The 24,802-nt window shown below is 37.4% G+C and overlaps 1 protein-coding gene across 7 annotated transcripts in view; it reads left to right on the top strand.

Moving 5' to 3' along the window:
* Positions 1 to 24,802, top strand: part of C13H2orf88 (chromosome 13 C2orf88 homolog) — a 68,869-nt gene that overhangs the window by 32,719 nt on the left and 11,348 nt on the right. The gene's annotated exons all lie outside the window — the stretch shown is intronic.

The raw sequence follows: 24,802 nt of genomic DNA, 5'->3' as shown, positions 1-24,802 counted from the left end.
CATCATTAAATAATATTCATTTTGTTTCCCCTTACCTAAGACCTGTCTCTGTGCTAAAGATCCTTAGTCCCAAATTGAATTCAAAAATGCAGTCTAGTCTGAACAGTACAGACTGCAATGAGTTTCTATCTTCAAACAAAATCGTCTGATTTTTAATCGGCTTTTGTAGTAAATACAACAAAGCTGACTAAAAAACCCACCACCACCACCATCCTCCCACCCCGGCCCTCGCCCACCCCACCACACACACACACTTTGCTGTCTAGGTAGGCATTATTCATTTTTAAATTATGCAATTAATTTCTTGAATATGAACATTTTTTCTCTTGTTGTCTATTACTTTAAGTCTCTCTCCAATTTCCAGCTTGTTGCTGTTGTTCAGTTATTAAGCCCTGTCTGACTTTTTGGAACCCCATGGACTGCAGCACACCAGGCTTCTCTGTCCTTCACCATCTCCCAGAGCTTGCTCAAACTCATGTCCATTGAGTCGGTGATGCCATCCAGCCATCTCATCCTCTGTCGCCTCCTTCTCCTCTTGCCCTCAAGCTTTCCCAGCATCCAGGTCTTTTCCAATGATATGTTTTAATCTTGATTGTGGCTTTCATCATGTTCACTCTGCCTCTGGTTTTGTGTTACCTGCACATGTGGGGAGTTTGTTCACTAGATATTTATATCATTGATAATACATGGGACAAGTCCTTTTGGCATGTGGCATCTATAGAAGCCTGTGGCACATAGAAAGATGTGGACTTTTGGATCCTGGTTTTGGAGCCTGGCTGCTAGCTTTGTGACAGTGAGAAACCTCTTTTCCATATCAATAAATTGAGGTTAGGAATTTCTGCCTTTCAGGTAATTATTAGAATTCAAAGTAATGTACTGAAAGTGCCAACTACAGTACTGGTTGGGAAGATGTATTTGGCCCTCAGTAGGTATTGCTGAGACTATTTAATCTGCTGAACTTAGCACTGTCCTTCAGATTAAACTCTTCTAGCCCACAGATCAGTCTTCTTCATACAGACATTATGAGACTAATTTTAATCAAATGCTTTGCTAAAATTAAAGATCCTGCATATACTCTAATTCATCACAAAAGTAAATGATGTTAGCTTAAAAATGATTGATTCTCAGTGAAGTCCCTGTTCTTTGAAACTCTCAGTATTTTTCCCCATTTTCTGATTAAATCTTGAATTTTCCTGGAGATTGGTATTATATTAACTGGTTTGCCTAGGAATTCTAATTCTTTCCTTCAGTTTTGAATTCTTTTTTAATTAGGGGAGAAAAAGTGTGTTTCAGTCTCTAGTCTCTTGAGACTTCCTTCCTTTTCCATGTTTTCCTGAGGTTGTCAGAATATTTTTGTGCTTACATTTGCCAATTCTCTCTGGAATGTGATTCACCAGATTTTGAAGACATGAATTCTTTTAAAGTGACCTCTTCTGCTTGTGCGTTGGTTCTCTCTTAATGAGGTTTCTTCTGTACTTTGCAGCTTAAAGATCATTTGCTTTTAAGAAAGCAAAACAATTGCTAAGCAGTTCTGTTTCCTTTCCCAACTAATTAACATACCATCTGCCTTGGATTGGGGATTTTTTTTTTTTTAAACTGGAGCCTATTTTCCATAGTAAGACTGATATGAACAGAATGGTGGTGGAGAAATACTACATTATCATGTTGCAAGTTTAGGGAGTAATAAATTACTAGTCAATATATGATATAGGAAGAGCCTGTACTTTAAGAATTTATTCCTTATAAATTAAGAGTTGTGAAATAAAGGAAGTTTCACAAGGGGCTTTGACGGTAACAAAACTAGTGAAGCAGATGGGTTCTAGACACAAGAGAGCAACAAGAGTCCTGCAAACTGGAGAGTGAGCGCCCAGCTTAGAGCTATTCTAATTCAGAGCAGTTGGAACATTACACGGGTCACAGGAAACACTGCTAACACTGTGAGTGTGTGGCTTCTGCCTGCTGCAAGTATCCTGAAAGAGGTAGAACTGCATGGAGTTTCACTGTTTTATCACCAGTATCTAACACACCTTGAAGCACATGGGTATTTGATAAACAGCCAAACTTTAATTAGCATTCATTAAGTGCCTCTAGGTAGAGAACTGTTCTCTGCCAAATAACAAAAGGAGAAATTGCTCCTGCCCTTGAGGAATGTTTGATCTCATTTGAGGAGGCAGCGCTTATAAATTAATAGGCTGGACACAAGTTCGAGAAGAATTCTGGGTAATGGTCTGAGGAATTCCAGGAGGTCTGCACGAAGGAGACAGCGTTTCCTCTGGCCTTAAAGATGGCACAGATTTGGTTTACGCAGGGAAAGGGGAAAGGGTTCTGGAGATACAGGGAAGGTGGTGTTTTTCAACCTAAGAGAAAGTCAGAAGGAGAAAATAAGGATGTGTGTGTGTTTGTGGTAAGGATAATAGCTTGATGGGGGAGGAAGTGTCCTTGGATTAGTGAGAAATTAAATCCAATAGGTAAAAAGAAGATTTTTTAGAAATGTTTAAATGTACCTCTGCTGTACATTACCTCCACCACCCATCCTGAAATACTGTACCATCAGCTACAGAGACTAGGGTATAATCACTCTATAATCACTTCTTAGTAGATTGGTATATGTATCATGAGAACGTTATAAAATTTTAAATAGCAAAGCTTTCAGAATTCTTGGTCATTTGATCTAGCGTCCAAGTGGATTTGGATACCATGTTTTCTCATGTCTCTACATAAGAATAATGGTTCTTTTAGTTATTCAAAATTATGTGTACTGCTGCCTGGAATTTAATTCAGTGCATGCAATTAACACTCATTATTTATGCTTCCTACTTGTTCTAAAATATTTGAGGTGGCTTCACTACATAACATAAGGACTAATGTATTTTGACTATGTAGGGAATAAAAAGAAGATCATCTACTCTCTTAGGGTCATTGGCTGGGCCTGCAAATCAGAATAGTTAACAGGAGAAAGGAATTAATTGCCTCTGTACGCGTGGGAGTTCACAAAAAAACATATTTCAAGGGTTAGGTTAAAATTGCAGACTTACGTATCATTTTAACAAAGGATGTTAAAAGTGTGGAAAGAGGCTAGGCTAAAGAAAAGGGCATGACAGTGAGTTCTGTGAAGGTGGCTAGGAAATATATGATAAATAGGGTTGCTTGTTCTGCAGAGAAGAATTGTCTCCAGAGTGGCACTCTTCTTGGTATAGGAGAGTGAGACACCTTTACAGAGGTGCTTTTGCCCTGCTTTTGGACAAAAAGTTGGAGGGCAGAGGCCTAATTGCCTTTGGCTCAAAACAAGGCTTGGGCAGTGTGGCATATTTTGGGGTGACAAATTCTAATCCCTCTCAAATTCCTTAATGATAATTGAGATAAATAAAATGTAATGGCTCAGAAAAAAATGTCAGTTAAGATTATTTGGTCAATTAAAATGATTAAGATTTACATATTTTGGACCAACCTTGATTAGACCCTACATATTAAGGTTCAGGCTTGACTGAGGCAAAGTGTCTACCCTCCATGAATTCATAGGTTTGTGAAAGAGCCTGACAGACCCACCATCCATCCCACTAAAATGGGAAATGCATTCACAGTGAAATGTAATTCCACAAGGACCAGCATTTTAGAATTGTTTGGGAGTATGTGGCTTCTACCTTTAAGGGAAGTTTTGAGGTTGAGGAATCTGATGTGTTTCTTATGGGTAGATTTTTGTGGAAGAGATTGTAAGAACTGTTCAGAACCAGGAAATGTGAGTTACCCAACATAATCTACTCAACAGTCATCCTTTCCTTCCTTTTCAGTGTTTTCTTCCTTCTTTTTACCTCCTTATCAGTTTAGTAATAATAATAGCAAAATAACTGCTGCATTTCTATGGTACTTTCTGTTTTTCCTTATCACTATTCCTGATGGATTTTGGGCAGGCATTATTACATTTAGTATAAAGATGAGGAAGCAGAGTCTCAAAGAAGAAAAGAAAAATTCCTGTGGTTGCACCGCTAATTAAATTCCTCTACCTTTTTTTAGACAGAAGTCATGTGAAGAGCTCTCTAGTTAGAATCTATTGGTTTTTCTGACTTTTCTGAGTACAGAATGACACAGGTTTGCTGTGCATGATAAATTTCTCTCCTTAAGCTCATGATGTTCAAAGAAAACTCTGTGAGAAAAGGATTTTATGCATTGATTTTGAGGGTAAACTCATTTTGTTTAGTGGATCCTTTTAGGTTTGATATTTTGTAATATCAAGGTGTCATTTTTCAAAAGAACTTCATCTGGGTCTTGGATGAATGACCTGTCTGCACTCAGAGAAGTGAGAAATAACTCAACAAAAGTTAATTTTACCAAGTCCTAAAATCTGAAACAACTTTCCCCTTCTCCCTATACATAAAACTTTAATAGAATACACACTTTATACTGTACAGAGAAAAAAATCCTCAAAGTTGATATGGGCTAGAATGTAAGATTCAAGCATATTTGGGTAAATCATGCTGCTGCTGCTGCTAAGTCGCTTCAGCTGTGTCCGACTCTGTGCGACCCCATAGACGGCAGCCCACCAGGCTCCTCTGTCCCTGGGATTCTCCAGGCAAGAATACTGGAGTGGGTTGCTATTTCCTTCTCCAATGCATGTATGCATGCTAAGTCACTTCAGTTGTGCCCGAGTCTGTGCAATCCCATAGACAGCAGCCCACCAGGCTTCTCTGTCCATAGGATTCTCTAGGCAAGAATACTGGAGTAAGTTGCCATTTCCTTCTCCGGGTAAGTCATAGGTGATAAATATTGAGTTTATGGGAGATGGAGGAGTTGCTCGGCTCTTTGATGTTCTAATTTATTAGTACCCAGTACCGTGGAGCTCGTCTGTCATATCCCCTCACAAACTCATTCCTGCTTCTGAACCCTGCATTAACTCAACTCTCACCTGACTCTCAGCATCGAGGCTACTTGTTCATCTTTTTTAAAAAAAGAAATTTAGATATACTATATTATTGATTTTTTACTTGCTAATTGAGTGCTATCCCCTAAATCTTAATATGGATTCAGTGCTATTATCCTCTCTCTTCATAAACTGATTGAGTCTTTTATTCACATTAAATCTTGGTTTGAAGCAGTTAAAATGTGTTGCATCAAATTATCAGTTTGACTTTCTTAAAAAAGATGTATTTGATGGTAAAAAATAATATATGCATTTGAAAAATTGGGGAGCAGATAAAAGTGCAAAGAAGAAATTTAAATTACCTATAATTCCACCATCCAAAGAGGAACACTTGTTGTTTTATATTTTTTTAAAAACTCCTTCATGGAATTGAGTCCATCTTTTAAAATTTTATTTATTTATTGGCTGTGCTGGTCTTTGTTGCTACATGGGCTTTTCCTTAGTTGTGGCAAGTGGGCACTCTGGTTGCAGTGCTCAGGCTTCTCACTGTTGTGGCTTCTTTGTTGTGGAACACAGGCTCTAGGGCACAGGCTTAGCAGTAGTTGTGGCACATGGGCTTAGCTGCTCTACAGCATGTGGGATCTTCCTGGACCAGGGACCCAACCCACATCTCCTGCATTGGCAGATGGATTCTTCACCACTGAGCCACCAGGGAAGCCCTGTTTTCTATTCTTTTAAAACCATATGTATTTTAAAAATTAGAATAATACATGTATATTATAGTCTTCTGCTTTTAAAAATTAACTATGATTTCTAGAGACTTAGAAGAATCTTCTAATCTTTGCAAATTTTTCTTTATTTTAGGCAGCAGACTGTAATATCTTCAAATGTTTGGTGTCATTTCTTTAGCAAAATGCTAATTACAAGTAAGATTATATGATATTACAAGGCAGGCTTATAACAGTCTTGAAAATATTTTCAATAAATAGAAATATTATAGGAAATTATTAGTTCAAGTAACAAATATGTGAGTGCACAGTCTGCTTTAAGCAATATTTTTATTATTTACAGCCTGAGTTTTTTCATTGTTTTGCTATGGATAAATAACCATTTGACCAGTAATTTAAAAAATGAACATATGAACATTTTCTCATGTTACTAAATATTTTTAAAGTTATTTTCATATAATGAATTACCCTATAACTTAATTGCTTAAAATGACAAACATATATTTATTTCACAGTTCCTGTGGATCAGGAAACTGGATACAGCTTAGATGAGTAACTCTGCTTCAAGATCTCTCAAAATCAAGTTGTCAGTTGGGGCTATAGTCTTATCTGAAGACTTACCTGGGGGAGAGTTCTTTAGAAGATAGGTTTATAAAATAAATTGTTCCATAATTAGGAAATTTATTTGAATTAGCACAAGTCATGAGATATGAAAGGAAAGCACTGTGATATAGCAAGATCCCTGAAATTAGAATCAAAAGATATGGATGTTAGAACAGGCAGTGCATTTGAGTATCATCATACAGTATCATCAAGGTCACATGCTTCCCAATGTAAGATAGTTAAGCTGCTTACTTACAGAATTATACATCAATGTGTTTTGTACAATGAGGAAAAATAATCCCTTTCAGTTGTATAAATTCACTTACAAGATACCAGGAAAAGAAGAAAAGAGAAAATGCAAATGAAATATGCTCAAGAGAAATAAAGATAGATGGGTAATTTACTCTGAAAAACTCCAGACACTTGGTTATCATTTGTAACTCAGGACTATACATATCCTGTTGCTAAGAGTATTGGACTTTTATCTAAAATATCTAAACTTAAATTATTTACATCAGTTATGGACGCCCCTCACTGTGCTAGGCATATAAGAGTGAGATACAGAGATGAACAATTACTTATTACCCATCTTCTTTCACAGAGAATTTAAGAAGACTCTTTGTCTGCCTTCAAGAGTCTAGCACACTTATAAACAAGCAGAATGAGAAAAGTACAGTGACAAAGATAACTATGTTATGGAAACCCAAGAGAGGGCTAGAGTACTATCAGGTAGTGAGAGGGCCTTTACACTGGAAGTGTACTTGGGATGGACACATAAGAATGGGTCTATCTGGGGATTTCCCTGGTGGTCCAGTGGTTAGGACTCTGTGCTGTCACTGCCAAGGGTGCAGGTTCGGCCCATGGTTGGGGAACTAAGATCCCACAAGCCACAAAAGACCTATATATAGAAAACTAAAACACTGATGAAAGAAATCAAAGGTGACACAAATAGATGGGGAAATATACCATGTTCATGGATTGGAAGAATCAATATAGTGAAAATGAGTATACTCCCAAAAGCAATCTATAGATTCAGTGCAATCCCTGTCAAGCTATCAACAGTATTTTTCACAGAACTAGAACAAATGATTTCACAATTTGTATGGAAATACAAAAAACCTCAAATAGCCAAAGCAATCTTGAGAAAGAATAATGGAACTGGAGGAATCAACCTGCCTGACTTGAGACTATACTACAAAGTTACAGTCATCAAGACAGTATGGTACTGGCAAAAAGACAGAAATATAGATCAATGGAACAGAATAGAAAGCCCAGAGATAAATCCACGCACCTATGGACACCTTATCTTTGACAAAGGAGGCAAGAATATACAATGGAGAAAAGACAATCTCTTTAACAAGTGGTGCTGGGAAAATTGGTCAGCCACCTGTAAAAGAATGAAACTAGAACACTTTCTAATACTATACACAAAAATAAACTCAAAATGGATTAAAGATCTAAATGTAAGACCAGAAAGTATAAAACTCCTAGAGGAAAACATAGGCAAAACACTCTCTGACATAAATCACAGCAGGATCCTCTATGACCCACCTACCAGAATAATGGCAGTAAAAGCAAAAATAAACAAATGGGACCTAATTAAACTCAAAAGCTTTTACACAACAAAGTAAACTATAAGCAAGGTGAAAAGACAGCCTTCAGAATGGGAGAAAATAATTGCAAATGAAGCAACTGACAAAGAATTAATCTCAAAAATATACAAGCAGCTCATGCAGCTAAATACCAGAAAAATAAATGACCCAATCAAAAAATGGGCCAAAGAACTAACTAGACATTTCTCCAAAGAAGACATACAGATGGCTAACAAACACATGAAAAGATGCTCAACATCACTCACTATCAGAGATATGCAAATCAAAGCCACAATGAGGTACCATCTCATGCCAGTCAGAATAGCTGCTATCAAAAAGTCTACAAACAATAAATAAATGCTGGAGAGGGTGTGGAGAAAAGGGAACCCTCTTACACTATTGGTGGGAATGCAGACTATCACAGCCACTATGGAGAACAGTGTGGAGATTCCTTAAAAAACTGGAAATAGAACTGCCATATGACCCAGCAATCCCACTGCTGGGCATACACACTGAGGAAACCAGAATTGAAAGAGACACGTGTACTCCAGTGTTCATCGCAGCACTGTATACAACAGCCAGGATATGGAAGCAACCTAGATGTCCATCAGCAGATGAATGGATAAGAAAGTCGTGGTACATATACACACTGGACTATTACTCAGCTATTAAAAAGAATGCATTGAATCAGTTCTAATGAGATGGATGAAACTGGAGCCTATTATACAGAGTGAAGTAAGTCAGAAAAAAAAACACCAGTACAGAATATTAATGTATATATATGGAATTTAGAAAGATGGTAATGATGACCCTGTATGTGAGACAGCAAAAGAGACACAGATATAAAGAACAGACTTTTGGACTCTGTGGAGAAGGCAAGGGTGGGATAATTAGAGAGAATAGCATTGAAATATGTATATTACCATATGTGAAATAGATGACCAGTCCAAGTTTGGTGCATGAAACAGGGCACTCAAAGCTGGTGCACTGGGACAACCCAGAGGGATGGGATGGGGAGGGAGGGGGAGGAAGGTTCAGATGAGGGACACATGTGCACTCATGGCTGATTTATGTCAGTGTATGGAAAAAACCACTACAATATTGTAGCTCAGTTCAGTCACTCAGTCGTGTCCGACTATCTGCGACCCCATGAATCGCAGCACGCCAGGCCTCCCTGTCCATCACCAACTTCCGGAGCTTACTCAAACTCATGTCCATCGAGTTGGTGATGCCATCTAGCCATCTCATCCTCTGTCACCCCCTTCTCCTCCTGCCCCCAATCCCTCCCAGCATCACGGTCTTTTCCAATGAGTCAACTCTTTGTATGAGGTGGCCAAAGTACTGGAGTTTCAGCTTCAGCATCAGTTCTTCCAATGAACACCCAGGACTGATCTCCTTTAGGATGGACTGGTTGGACCTCCTTGCAGTCCAAGGTACTCTCAAGAGTCTTCTCCAACACCACAGTTCAAAAGCATCAATTTTTCAGTGCTCAGCTTTCCTCACAGTCCAACTCTCACATCCATACATGACCACCGTAAAAACCATAGCCTTGACCAGACGGACCTTTGTTGGCAAAGTAATGTCTCTGCTTTTTAATATGCTGTCTAGGTTGGTCAAAACTTTCCTTCCAAGGAGTAAGTGTCTTTTAATTTCATGGCTGCAGTCACCATCCACAGTGATTTTGGAGCCCCCAAAAATAAAGTCTGACATTGTTTCCACTGTCTCCCCCCATCTATTTCCCATGAGGTGATGGGACCAGATGCCATGATCTTAAAGTTTTCTGAATGTTGAGCTTTAAGCCAACTTTTTCACTTTCTTCTTTCACTTTCATCAAGAGGCTTTTTAGTTCTTCTTCACTCTCTGCCATAAGGGTGGTGTCATCTGCATATCTGAGGTTATTGATATTTCTCCCGACAATCTTGATTCCAGCTTGTGCTTCCTCCAGCCCAGCATTTCTCATGATGTACTCTGCATATAAGTTAAATACGCAGGGTGACAATATACAGCCTTGACGTACTCCTTTTCCTATTTGAGTCTGTTGTTCCATGTCCAGTTCTAACTCTTGCTTGCTGACCTGCATACAGGTTTCTCAAGAGGCAGTCAGGTGTTCTGGTATTCCCATCTCTTTCAGAATTTTCCACAGTTTATTGTGATCCACACAGTCGAAGGCTTTGGCATAGTCAATAAAGCAGAAATAGATGTTTTTCTGGAACTCTCTTGCTTTTTCGATGATCCAGCGGATATTGGCAATTTGATCTCTGGTTCCTCTGCCTTTTCTAAAAGCAGCTTGAACATCTGGAAGTTCACGGTTCACGTATTGCTGAAGCCTGGCTTGGAGAATTTTGAGCACTACTTTACTAGCGTGTGAGATGAGTGCACTTGTGTGGTAGTTTGAGCATTCTTTGGGATTACCTTTCTTAGGGATTGGAATGAAAAGTGACCTTTTCCAGTCCTGTGGCCACTGGTGAGTTTTCCAAATTTGCTGGCATATTGAGTGCAGCACTTTCACAGCATCATCTTTCAGGAGTTGAAATAGCTCAACTGGAATTCCATCACATCCACTAGCTTTGTTCATAGTGATGCTTCCTAAGGCCCACTTGACTTTCCATTCCAGGATGTCTGGCTCTAGGTGAGTGATCACACCATTGTGATTATCTGGGTCATGAAGATCTTTTTTGTACAGTTCTTCTGTGTATTCTTGCCACCTCTTCCTAATATCTTCTGCTTCTGTTAGGTCCATACCATTTGTGTCCTTTATCAAGCCCATCTTAGCATGAAATGTTCCCTTGGTATCTCTAATTTTCTTAAAGAGATCTCTAGTCTTTCCCATTCTGTTGTTTTCCTCTATTTCTTTGCATTGATTCCTGAGGAAGGCTTTCATATCTCTCCTGGCTATTCTTTGGAACTCTGCATTCAAATGGGAATATCTTTCCTTTTCTCCTTTGCTTTTCGCTTCTCTTCTTTTCACAGCTATTTGTAAGGCCTCCTTAGACAACTATTTTGCCTTTTTGCATTTCTTTTCCATGGGGATGGTCTTGATCCCTGTCTCCTGTAATGTCACGAACCTCCATCCATAGTTCATCAGGCTCTCTGTCTATCAGATCTAGCCCCTTAAATCTATTTCTCACTTCCACTGTATAGTCATAAGGGATTTGATTTAGGTCATACCTGAATGGTCTAGTGGTTTTCCCCACTTTCTTCAATATAAGTCTGAATTTGGCAATAAGGAGTTCATGATCTGAGCCACAGTCAGCTCCTGGTCTTGTTTTTGCTGACTGTATAGAGCTTCTCCATCTTTGGCTGCAAAGAATATAATCAATCTGATTTCGGTGTTGACCATCTGGTGATGTCCATGTGTAGAGTCTTCTCTTGTGTTCTTGGAAGAGGGTATTTGCTATGACCAGTGCATTCTCTTGGCAGAACTCTATTAGCCTTTGCCCTGCTTCATTCCATACTCCAAGGCCAAATTTGCCTGTTACTCCAGGTGTTTCTTGACTTCCTACTTTTGCATTCCAGTCCCCTATAATGAAAAGGATATCTTTTTTGGGTGTTAGTTCTAAAAGGTCTTGTAGGTCTTCACAGAACCATTCAACTTCAGCTTCTTCGGCATTACTGGTTGGGGCATAGGCTTGGATTACTGTGATATTGAATGGTTTGCCTTGGAAACGAACAGAGATCATTCTGTCGTTTTTGAGATTGCATCCAAGTACTGCATTTCGGACTCTTTTGTTGACCATGATAGCTACTCCATTTCTTCTAAGGGATTCTTGCCCACAGTAGTAGATATAATGATCATCTGGGTTAAATTCACCCATTCCAGTCCATTTTAGTTCACTGATTCCTAGAATGTCGGCAGTCACTCTTACCATCTCCTGTTTGACCACTTCCAATTTGCCTTGATTCATGCACCTAATATTCCAGGTATCTATGCAATATTGCTCTTTACAGCATCAGACCTTGCTTCTATCACCAGTCACATCCATAACAGGGTATTGTTTTTGCTTTGGCTCCATTCCTTCATTCTTTTTGGAGTTATTTCTGCACTGATATCCAGTAGTATATTGGGCACCTGCCGACCTGGGGAGTTTCTCTTTCAGTATCCTATCATTTTGCCTTCTCATATTGTTCATGGGGTTCTCAAGGCAAGAATACTGAAGTGGTTTGCCATTCCCTTCTCCAGTGGACCACATTCTGTCAGAGCTCTCCACCATGACCCGACTGTCTTGGGTGGCCCCACACACGGCATGGCCTAGTTTCACTGAGTTAGACAAGGCTGTGGTCCATGTGATCAGATTGGCTAGTTTTCTGTGATTATGGTTTTAGTCTGTCTGCCGTCTGATGTCATCTCGCAACACCTACCGTCTTACTTGGGTTTCTCTTACCTCGGACGTGGGCTATCTCTTCACAGCTGCTCCAGGAAAGCATAGCCGCTACCTTGGCCTCCAATTAATTAAATTATTTTTTTTTTAAATCAGTCACTTTGTAAAGATAAAAGATCCGTGTGAATTAGAAGGGAAAAAAATAAGAAAGCCCTTTTAGAACAGAAAGCATTTTACAAATGTGATATAGGAGTCTGTGGAGTCAGTAATTGGCTTAGTATAAAAGAATGAGTGGATCATGATCTTCAAATTGCAGTGAATTGAGGACTGAACATTCATTTATGTATTTTGTGTTTTATTAGTTTCATGTTCTGATTTGGGCTCAGATTCTTAATTTCAGTTACGAGGTCTAAATAATAATCCAGTTGTAACAAACTAACAACAATATTCTGACATTGTTACCCAGTACCCACCACTCCCCACCTCCATTTAGCAACAGTTGCTTAAGGAACTGGCTTAAGAATTTTACAGAGCTTAATTCGTGTGTCATTAGTACAGTTGTGTCATTGAATTAGAACATGACATGACTAGGAAATGAGTACAGAATATAAAGTTTAAATGTTTTACCATCTTAGTGGTGATCTAGATCAGGTATTCTTCAACTAGTTGATGAGGAGCTACTTGTCATTTTCTACAGGGGTTTAGATTACGGGGCTGGAGACTGAAGTTCAATATTTATAGTCGTAAATAGGCATGGTCAGGTGAAGCAGAGTTGCCCCCAGAATAGAGCCTGTTTCCTGTTGCCACCTGGAGAACCTGGTCATTGAGATGGAACATTGACACCTGACATAGGTCGGTCACCTGATAACTCTTTAACATCCCAAATGACTGTCAACATTCTTGGGCTATAATTCTCTTTCCTAATTATAATTCTGAAACATGACCCTATATGTGAGACCGTAAAAGAGACACAGATATTTTCTCTCTTATCCATTCGTCTAAAGCACTTAAAATAATTAATAATTTGATTTTAGTAGATTTAGGAGGCAATCTAAGAGAAGGAAAAGAAATCTTACTGAACACCTTCCATGTTCCAAGGCAGTTCTAGATGCTTTAAGTGTAGAAGCACATGTAATTTTTATGATGAACATCTGAGGTAGATTCCCAGTTTACAGAAAAAGACACCACATGGCTCTACTCAGGTTTATGAGACTCTCAGATATCATCCTTTCACTTCTCAATGTGGTTTTCTCTGCCTCTCCATGGAGAAGATTTGGCCCCACGTGTGACTTCATGAAGAGCCCCTGTGGCAGTCTGCTCAAGACCAGCTGCACACAGCGTGTGTTGTGTGTGGCTGAGGACAAAACCAGCTACTCGGTTTCCAAGACTGTACAGTAGTGCCCTTCAGGTGACCTTCAGATGGGAAAATTCCATGAATGGAGGAGCCTGGCAGGCTACAGTCTGTGGGGTCACAAAGAGTTGGACATAACTGAACGACTTCACTTTCACTTCACTTTCATATTCAAGTTATAGCTGTTTGGTGAACCTTCCCTGATGTATTCCCAAGGAGCTTACTCACCAGGCTCAATCTGCTGACATTGAATCCAGGATGGAGGGCCACAGCTTCAAGATAAAATATACAGAATGAGCTGCTGTAGACTGCATCTTCTATTTAAAGAATCTAAGATCCACTAGAGAAGGGCACGGGTACCCATTCCAGTGTTCTTGCCTGGAGAATCCCATGGACAGAGGAGCCTGGTGGGCTACAGTCTATAGGGTTGCAAACAGTAGGACATGACTGAGCAACTAACATTACACTACATTAAATGGAGGGAACCAAGTAAAAGGGGCTTTCTTTTCTTTATCTATGACTCTGATGTATGTGTATGTATATATGTATAAGTGTTGGGATTTGGGGAAGGAATGGTGGGGGGGAAGGCATCTCTGTATTTTATTTTTATATTATAAAAATTATATATTTTATTTTATATTCATGCAGTGGCATGAACAAATGGCCACTTCACATACTGGGACAAAGATAATGCTAAGGATCCTTTCTGGGCATTTGCACTAATTATAGCCTGAATGAGTTGTCATCTCATTCTCACTCTATCTCCCTTTGATTTTATTTTGTTAAGTACATTTTGAAAGCACTTATATTGATGGTCCTTAACACAAACTTACTAAATACTGGCTAGATGGTTAAAAAATGTTCTCACTGACAGCTCTTTATGTATCTTAAGATGTTAAACTATAATATAAAAGAAATTGATTTTCAGTATTTTTGAAAAGTGTATTTTAAAAAACATTTTATACTTATACTTCTGTATCAGCCAGTTACAATGACAAGAGAGCCAAAAAAACTTTTCTTTGCTAACATCCAGCATTAAATATATCATACCTTTAACTGATAGCTGTGTTAACTTTCTAACCTGTCAGATGAATAATACAGTCTAAGAATTAACTTAGGAGAGCTCATCCTAAGGCCAATCCTTAGAAGGCCAATTATATCTGCTCAACTATTGGCATGCATTAATAGTGAACACTATTGAAAGTATTGCTTCATTATGAATCAACTGTCTTATTAGAGGAGACTGAAATTATATAAAGGTTATTCTTCAGTGACATACAGGTTGGGATTTCATTGCCTTTAAGGTAATTTTATTCACTTCTTTATTCACCTCTGTAATTTTATTTATTTTTGGCCATGACACACAGCTTGGGGGATCCCAGTTCCCCAACCAGGGACTGAATCCGGGCCACGTGGTGAAAGCACCAAATCTTAGCACTACTCGAGACCAACAGGGAGGGCTTCCCTGGTGGCCCAGTGGTAAAGAATCCACCTGCAATGCAGGAGACATGGGTTCGATCCCTGGGGTGGGAAGATCCCCTGGAGAAGGAAATGGCAGCCTACTCCAGTATTCTTGCCTGGGAAATCTCATGGACAGAAGAGCCAGGAGGGCTATAGTACACACAGTCACAAGGAGTCAACAACAGAACCACCAGGAAACTCTCTATTTCTGCCTTTTACCATGTCTGTCAAGTGTTTGAACAGCTGTTACCATGAACAGAAGTAGCATAAACTTTTTGTTTTCGGCTCTGATTTTCTTTTCAGGATCACTCTTCCAGAAAACCACAGAATTACAATCTGATTAACAAACATATGGGATTAACAATCCTGTTCTATCAGGGCAAGTACATCTTTTCTAAGCATGTGATGATAAGAAATTCCATTAGACAGTTACTGGACCAGTTGTACCCAATGACATGAACGTATCAGTGTCATTTTATCCCAGATAGGCCCTGAAGACCAGAGCTGACAGCTGGTCCTAGGTAGTGGTCCCTGGGAGCCTGGGAAGCTCTGAACTGTAATGTCCCTGCTGATGGAGACCAGATCAGACACTGGGCCAGTGAGCAAAGAGAAACAGTAAAGCCTCGAAAGGAGCTGTATTGGTCTTTGTCAGAATTAACTTCAAAACTAGAGGTGGGGAGGGAGACTCTATAAATTCAAGAGGGGGAGGATGTTTAACACTTAAAACCTATAAGTGTTAAACACTTAAAAACTATAAGATAAAGTATTATTGGAGCAACTGTTATTCCCAGAAGAACCTGTAATTAGGAATGGGAGCTCACACTGGGAAGTGTAACCTCTCTGGGTCAGTTTCCTCTGCAAGTGGAAATATCCAGGCCTGTCTGCTTATTGGTTCTATTAGTTGGAAAGAAGCAGATGGTAAACATGATATAAATTAATGAACTGAAGTGATAACTATAGAATATTCTATCCATGATAGAAGCACTATTGCTAAACCTAGTTGGTGGCATAAATATTTTACCACTTAGATATTTTGTGGTCCTGTAGATAATCAAGATAATGTACTCAAACTAACGACTGTATTGTAGGGAATGGAGTATCACTAATTCATTTCTTTAGAAAGGCTGTCTATTCCTCTCCCCACTTCACTCCCATTAGCTACAAGTTCAGGAACCATACTGTTAAGGACAAAGGACCATCATATCCAATTTGTAAACTGATTTCTCTTTTATTGACATTATTTCAACTCAAAGCACTTGACATTTCCATCAAGACATAGAACATTTCCATAACCTATACATTTCTTTCATGCATCCTTCCAAGCAGTCCTTACCAACTCCCACTCAAAAGAACTGCTCTTATGATTTCCATTCATAGGATTAGTACTGTTCATTCATATAAATATGACCAATCTTTTGTATCTGGCCCAACGTATTTCTGAGATTCATCCGTGTTGCTGCATAGATTGTATTGACAAGTAGTATTCCATTTTATGGATATCCCAGTTTACTCATCCATTCATCTATTGATAGACATTTGTTTTCAGCTTTCAGTATTATGAATAAAGCTACTATGAACATTGGACTAAAGTTTTTTTTGCAGACATGTTTGCATTTGTAATAAATAAATACCTAGAAGTAAAATGGTGAGTTCAGTTCTTTGAAGTGGTTGTACTGTTTTCCACTCACACCACAAAATGTGCATTCCACATCCTCACCAACACTAATCGTGGCTGGGCTTTTTAATTTTAGCAGTCCTAATGAGTGTATAATGGTGGTATTGTTTTGAAAACACCTTTTTAATTTTCACTTTACATACAGCAAAGCTGACTTTATTTTGGTGAATAGTTCTATGAGTTTGGATATATGTATAGATTCATATACCACTATGACAATCAGGATATGTAACAGTTCTCAGTTCAGGTTATCACTCAGTCATGTCTGACTCTTTGTGACTGCATGCATTGCAGCATGCTAGGCCTCCCTGTCCATCACCAACTCCCGGAGCCTGCTCAAACTCATGTCCATCAAGTTGGTGATGCCATCCAACCATCTCATCCTCTGTCATCCCCTTCTCCTCCCGCCTTCAATCCAGCATCAGGATCTTTTCAGAGGAGTCAGTTCTTTGCTTCAGGTGGCCAAAGTACTGGAGTTTCAGCTTCAACATCAGTCCTTCCAATGAATTTTCAGGACTGATTTCCTTTAAGATGGACTGGTTGTATCTCCTTGCTGTCCAAGGGACCCTCAAGAGTCTTCTCCAACACCACAGTTCAAAAGCATCAATTCTTCAATGCTCAGCTTTCTATATGGTCTAACTCACATCCATACATGATTACTGGAAAAACCATAACTTTGACTAGATGGACCTTTGTTGGCAAAGGTCTTTAATACACTGTCTAGGTTTCTCACAGCTTTTCTTCCAAGGAGCAAGTGTTTTAATTTCATGCCTGCAGTCACCATCTGCAGTGATTTTGGAGTCCAGGAAAATAAAGTCTGTCACTGTTTCCATTGCTTCCCCATCTATTTGCCATAAAGTGACGGGACCAAATGCCATGATCTTCATTGTCTGAATGTTGAGTTTTAAGCCAGCTTTTTCACTCTCCTCTTTCACTTTCATCTTCGCTTTCTGCCCTAAGGTGGTGGTGTCAGCTGCATATCTGAGGTTATTGATACTTCTTCTAGCATCTTGATTCCAGCTTGTGCTTCATTCAGCTGGCATTTCTCATCATGTACTCTGTATATAAGTTAAGTAAGTTTAACAGTTCTAACACCCCAAAAAAGTTCCCTTTTGCTGCCTCTTTGTAATCACATTCTCCTCTTACCCTGACCCCTAAAGACCACATCAGTTGTCTGTTCCTATAGTTTTGCCTTTTCCAGAATCATGCACTATGCAATAAGTAAAATCATGCAACATGAAATCTTTTAAGACTGGGATCTTTCAATCAGCATCATGCCTTTAAGAGTCATCCATATCGGTATCAGTATCTTTTAAAATCATGCAACATGAAATCTTTTAAGACTGGGATCTTTCAATCAGCATCATGCCTTTAAGAGTCATCCATATTGGTATCAGTATCTTTGCTACTTTCAATTTTTGGCAGTCATGGATAATAAAACTGTGATAAATATTTACATAAAGCTTTTTATGTGAACACAGGTTTCATTTCTCTAAATACCTAGGTGTGTTGGGTTATATGATAAGTGGATGTTCCCAGCTTTATAAGAAAATGCTAAGCTGTTTCCCAGAGTAGCTGTGCCATTTTGCATCCCCACTAGCAATTATGAAAGTTTCAATTGCTCTGCATATGTACCAGCACTTGATATTGCATATTTTAAATTTTACCCATTTTAATAGATGTACAGATGTATCATATCATGGTTTTCATTCTTCAAATGGCCAGTATTGTTGAGCATGTACTGGTAGACTGCAGTCCATGGGGTTGCAAAGAGTCGGACATGACTGATCAACTTCACTTTCATTTCATGTACTTACTTGCCATCCATAGATGATGTCTTGAATGAAAATTCTGTTACACATCCTTTAAAAATTGATTTGCTTTTTATTACTGATGACTTTTGGTGTTTGACCATTCTAGATTGAAGTCATTTGTTGGGCAAATGATGTGCAAATATTTTTTTCTCCATCTGGGACTCATCTTTTTATTTCCTTAACTGTGTTATACTCAGAACAAAAGATTTCAATTTTCATTTAGTCAAGTTTATCAGTTTTTTTATGGTTCATGCTTTTGGTGTCATATCTAGAAGCTCTTTGTCAAACCCAAGATCATGAATATTTTCTGTAATGTCTTGTAAAAGTCTTTTATGTTTAGATTTATGACTCCCTTTGAGTTAATTTTCTATATAAAGGGTAAGGCATAGATCTTTGAGGGAGTGGATATGACTGTCCAGTTGTTCTAGTTCCAGTCATTGAAAAAATTAGCCTTTTTGCACGGAATTATTTTTGCACAGTTGTCAAAACTCAATTGACCATATTTCTGTGGGTCTATTTCTGGACTCTTATGTTCCAAAAATCTGTGTGTCTGGTCTTTCATCAATATCGCACTGTCTTGATTATTGTAGCCTTTTAATCATTCTTAAAGGTGGGTAATGTGAGTATTCCAAATTTGATATTTCTCAAAATTGTTTTGGCTATTCTAATTTCTTTGCATTTCCATAGTGAGCTTAGACTTGGTGTGTTTATAACACATCCTGCTGGGATTCTGAATGGAATTTTAAAATCAGTTTGTCAGTGTCTACAAAAAAGCCTCCTGGGATAGTGCTTATATGTAAATTTATATATATATAAATTGGAGGAGAACTGATATCTTAACAGTATTATCTTTGAGATCATGAACACTATTTAGTTTACAATTTATATTATTTACATATGGCATATACAATATACAATGTAGTTTTTCATATATTTTGTTAAATGTATCCCTAGCTGTTCAGTTTTTATATATTGCAAATGGCACTAATTTCATCTTTCAATTACTAAGTATACCAAAATACAGTTAATTTTTGTATATTAACTTTGTATCATGAGACTTTGCTAAAATCATTTATTCTAGTAATTTTTTCATATATAATCCTTTGGATTTTTTACATACATATACAAGTCATGTCATCTGCAATTAAAGGCAGGTTTTTTTCTGACAAATTTTATGCTTTGTATTTCTTCCCTCTAGTACAATATTAAGTAAAAATTGCAAAATAAATAGAAATTGTGATAATAAACACTGTTGCCTTGTTCCCATTATGGCTAAAGTAATTCAGTCTTTCACTGTTATATATTTGTTTGAGGAAGTCTCTCCTATTGCTAGTTTGCCAAGAATTTTTATCATAAACGGTTGTTTTATCAAATGCTTTTACTGCATCTATTGAGATAATCATCTGGCTGTTTTTTACATTAACACAGTGAATTATGTTCATTGACTTTTGAATGTTACAATCAAAATTTACATCATGTTCTGGTATAAATCCCACTTGGGTCATGATGTAGTAACCATACTATATATATGCTGGATTCAATTTGCCATTTAAAAATTGTTATGTGAGTCTGTATTCATGAGGGATATTGACTTGCAGAGTGTTCTTTTCTCAAACTGTCTTTGCTTGTGGTAGCAGGGGGATCCTGACTTCTTACAGAATGAATATGGAACCCTCTCCCTCTATTTTCTGGAGTTTAGGCAAGATCGGTATTATTTCTTTCTGAAACATTTGAAAGAATTTAGAACTTTAGAGTTGCCATTTGAGCCCAGAGATTTCTTCTTGGGAAAGAATTTCCCAATAAATTTCTTCTTAAGATATAAATACAATTTCTTTCATTTATATAGGGATGTCAGACTTTCTGTTTTCTCTTGTGCCAGTTCTGGTAACTTGGTGTGTACAAAGTTGCTTATAATATTCCCTTCTTAGTCTTTTAATGCGTAAGGAATATATAGTAATGTCCTTTCCCCCATCACTTCTTGGTTATGGGTGTCCTCTCATTTTCTTGATTAGACTAGACAGACTTAGCTATTTTATGAGATTTTTTTTTAAAGAACCACTATTGGTTCCATTGATGTTTCTCCCTTATTTGCCTTTTCCTTTTTTTTTTTTTTTTTTTTCTGCTCTCATCTATACTACTTCCTTCCTTCTGTTTACTTTGGGTTTAATTTACTTTTCTTTTTCTACCTTTTAAAGGTGAAAGCTTAGATCACTGACTTAATGCTTTCTTCTTTTCTGTTACAAGGATTTAAGTCTTATCAGTTTCCCTTTAAACTTTCAACAGTGCATTTAAAAATTTTTGATATGTTGTGGCTTCTATTACTTGGTTGAAAATATGTTAATTTCCTTATGACTTCTTCTTTTCCCTATGGGTTATTTAGAAATTTGTTATTTAGTTTCCAAGTATCTGGGACTTTCCTGGATATTTTATTATTTATTAATTCTGTGATGGTTGGAAAATATACTCTAAGATTCCAAGCTTTTGAAATCTGTAGAGACTATCATGTAGTCTATCTTGGTGACTGTTCTATATTCATTTTATAAAAGTGTATCCTACAGTTTTTGGGTATAATCTTCTATAAATGTCAGTTAAGTCCAGTGGAATTATAGTGTTGTTAAAAAATTGAATTCCTTACTTTTTTCCTTTGGGTATTCTTATCAGTTGCTGAGAGAATACTGTTTCTGCCTTTATCAGTTTTTCTTAATGTGTTTTGAAGCTTTGTTATTAGTTACCTATACACTTATGATTATCATGTCTTCTCCTCACTGACACATAAAATATCCCTGTTAATTTCTGTAATACTACTGGTTCTTTGAGGTTTGATTTGTCTGATATTCATATAGCCACAGCAGCTTTTTATATTTCTTGTTTGCATTGTATATCCTTTCTCATCTTCTCATTGCAACTGGTATATTTGTATGTAAGGTATATCTCTTATAATTAGCATACAGTTGGATTTTTTAAATAGACTTCCTTTTTTAGAGCATAAGACTGCTCTAAAATAGGTTCACAGCAAAGCTGAGCAGGAAATACAGTAACCTTCTTCCCACTCCCCTCACACCCTCCAACACACACAGCCTCACCCACTGTCAACATTCCAATCTGAGTGTTACAGTCAGTGAATCTACATTGACATATGACCCCTCTAAGTCTTTACTAGACGTTAGGGTTCATTCTTGGTGCTATACATTCTGTGGGTTTGACAGCTGGCACATTATCCATCATTATAGTAGCATACAGAGAATTTCACTACCCTAAAACTTCTCTGTGCTCCACCTAGTCAATCTTCCCTCCTCTCTACTTGCTAGCAACCCCTGGGCTTTGTACTCTCTCCATAATTTTCACTTCTTCAGACTGTCATACAGTTGGAAAGATTGTCTTCTTTAGAGCTTAGTAATATGCATTTAAGGTTTTTCAGTTTCTTTTCATGACTTGATAACATATTTCTTTTTAACACTGAATAATATTCCATTGTCTGATTATTCCACTGTTCACCCATTCACCTACTACTGAAGGACATCTTGGTTGCTTCCAGTTTTTGCAATTATAAATAAACATCCACATATGAGTTTTTGTGTAGACGTAATTTTTCAGCTCATTTGGGTAAATTCCAAAGAATGTAACTGATGGAGCATATGGAAAGAGTACATTTAATTTCGTAAGAAACTGCTAAGCTGTTTTCTGCAGAGGCTGTGCAGTTTTGCATTTCCCCTAGCAATGAATGAGAGTTCTGTTTCTCCACATCTTCAACAGCATTTTGTGCTGTCACTGTTTTGGATTTTTGCCATTCGTATAGATTGTACTGATATCACAATGTTGTTTTAAAATGCAACTCCCTAATGATATATAATGTTAAATATTCCTTCACATGCTTATTTCCCATTTGTCTTCTCTGGTAAGTATGTTTGTTCAGATCTAGTGTCCATTTTTTAATCAACCTGTCTTCTTACTAAGTTTTAAAGAGTTCTTGTATATTTTGGATAAACAATCCTTTATCAGATATGCTTTTGCAAATACTTTCTCCCAGTCTGTGGCTTGTCTTCTTTTTTTTTTTTTCCATTTCAGTAACTTTATTGAAAGGTATATCCCTTAGTACCAAAACATAATGGGAGTTGGTTAGGTTACCTCTGGCAACTCAAAATTAACACTGATGTATTCAAAATATTGAAATTTATCAGTATTTTGGGAAAACTGTAAAGTTATTCATAAAACATGGTTTACCAAAGTATAAGATACACTGTGGTTCTTTGGTTCATTTTCTAATGCCTCTATAACCATAAAATGATGTCAAAATTGGGTACAGCCATCTTGGATGGATTCAGGTTACACACTGCATTTAGTAACTCTCTGCAACACTTTAACCCTGTAGATCTCTGAACACTACACCTCGGCAACCTTATAATTATGAAGATGCCTACTTGCCTTTCTTAATACTTCCTTTTGGCACACAGTAGGGGCAATTAATGTAAGCATATTCTCTTCCTTTTAAGCAAAATTCTAAGTTAGAACCAAGTTTTATAAAAACAGTCCTCAGTAAAAACTGATGGAGTGTTAAATCAAAAAGTTTTCTGAGTGACACTAATTTGTTTTGAGTTACTAGTACAGTAAAAACTAACTTTCTTGATGGGACTAGACTGAGGCAGTAAATTTTGTATAAAACTTTTAAAATCATGGATACAAACATCACCAGTTTTCTAGAAAAATATTAAAGATAACATGCCAAAATTAACAGGTTGGTAGTTTTGCTTTACATAAATGCCCTCAAATTTAAATGTGATTTCTATGTAGCAGTAAGGGCCACATCTCTGGGTTAATAATTACTTGCATCATAGGTGCCAAGAAACTAACTATTCTCACTGCCTAGAATAGTGACCCTTATTGTGCCTTAAAAAGTGCATTTGTGAAATGGTGTTTTTGATGTAAACCTCCTAATTTAAAGTTTAAATTTAAGTAGGTTACCTTTTTTAAACACCACCTAAGTACAATATTGTGGCTTGTCTTCTTATTTCTGGGAAGTGTGTTACACAGAAATCTTTACTTTTGACAAAATCCAATTTATCAATCCTTTCTTTCATGAATCATACCTCTGATGTTGTATCTGAAAGGTCATTGCCAAACCCAAGGTCATTTAGATTTCTCTAGATGTAACTCCTGGATTTTGTCTTTTAAGTTTTACAGTTTGCTTTATATTTAGATTCACTTTGAGTTAACTTTTGTGAAAGGTGTTAGGTCTGTCTAAACTTTTTTTTTTATAATGAATGTCCAGTTGTTTCAGTACATACTGAAAAGACTGTCTTTGCTCTATTATCTTTGCTCCTTTGTCAAAGATTAGTTGACTACATGTGGATCTTATTTACCTAGTCTGCCTTTTAATTGAAATTTTTAGTTCATTAAGTAATTTTTGATATCTATGGTCAGCGACTCTGCTGTTTTCTAATTATCCCATTATTTTTTTCCTCCTATGTTCATCCTTTCCTGCCTTCTTCTAGGTTAAATATATCTAATGTCTCATTGTTTTTAAGTCATATTAACAGTATCTTTTTAGTGGTTTCTCTGTTCAGTTTTTTAAAATCTTTCCCCCTCTTTTTCAGATTGGTTGTATCTATGGATTTATATTCAAGTTCACTAATCTTTCTTCTCTAATGCCCAATAGCCCATATAATGAGTTTTTCATTTGTTCTTGAATTTACTTCCTGTGTGTTTTGTTACAATTTCTATTTCTCTGCTGAGATACTGTATTTGCTCACTCAGTGATCATTTTTCCTTTATGTCCTTGTGTACGTGTGTGTTAGTTGCTCAGTCGTGTCTGACTATTTGTGACCCCATGGCCTGTAGCCCACCAGGCCCCTCTGCCCATGGAATTCTCCAGGCAGTGATACTGGAGTGAGTTGCCATTCCCTTCTCCAGGGTATCTTCCCACCCCAGGGATTGAACCTGGGTCTTCTGCATTGCAGGCAGAAGCCTTGAAATTATTTACATTGCTGTTTAAAGTTCTATTAAGTTCTGTTAATTACCAAGTGCTCGGTCATCTGTGGATCTGTTTCTAGTAACTTTTATTTCTTGAATAGGCACATTTTCCTGTTTCTTTGCATTATTGGTAATACTTTATTATGTGGCAGACATTGTGTATAATTTGTAGGAATTTGAATTATACCATCTTCATTTAAATAGTATTGAATTTTATCCTTTGTTCAGATGGAACTGTTTGTGTGAACTTAGTCCAACATGGCCCATTGGACTGGCTGCCTGTTTTTTAAAAATTAAGTTTTATTGGAACTTACTCCTTGCCCGTCTGTTTACAAATGATCTATGGCTTCCTCTGCACTACAATAGCAGGACTGAGTAGTGTAACATAGGCCATATGGCTCACAAAACTAAATTATACACAGTAAGTCCCCTATATG

Source organism: Odocoileus virginianus, chromosome 13 (assembly GCF_023699985.2).
Source record: "Odocoileus virginianus isolate 20LAN1187 ecotype Illinois chromosome 13, Ovbor_1.2, whole genome shotgun sequence".
Classification (NCBI taxonomy): Eukaryota; Metazoa; Chordata; class Mammalia; order Artiodactyla; family Cervidae; genus Odocoileus; species Odocoileus virginianus.
Note: the sequence above shows the minus strand (reverse complement) of the source record. Positions and strands in the feature narration are given on the sequence as shown.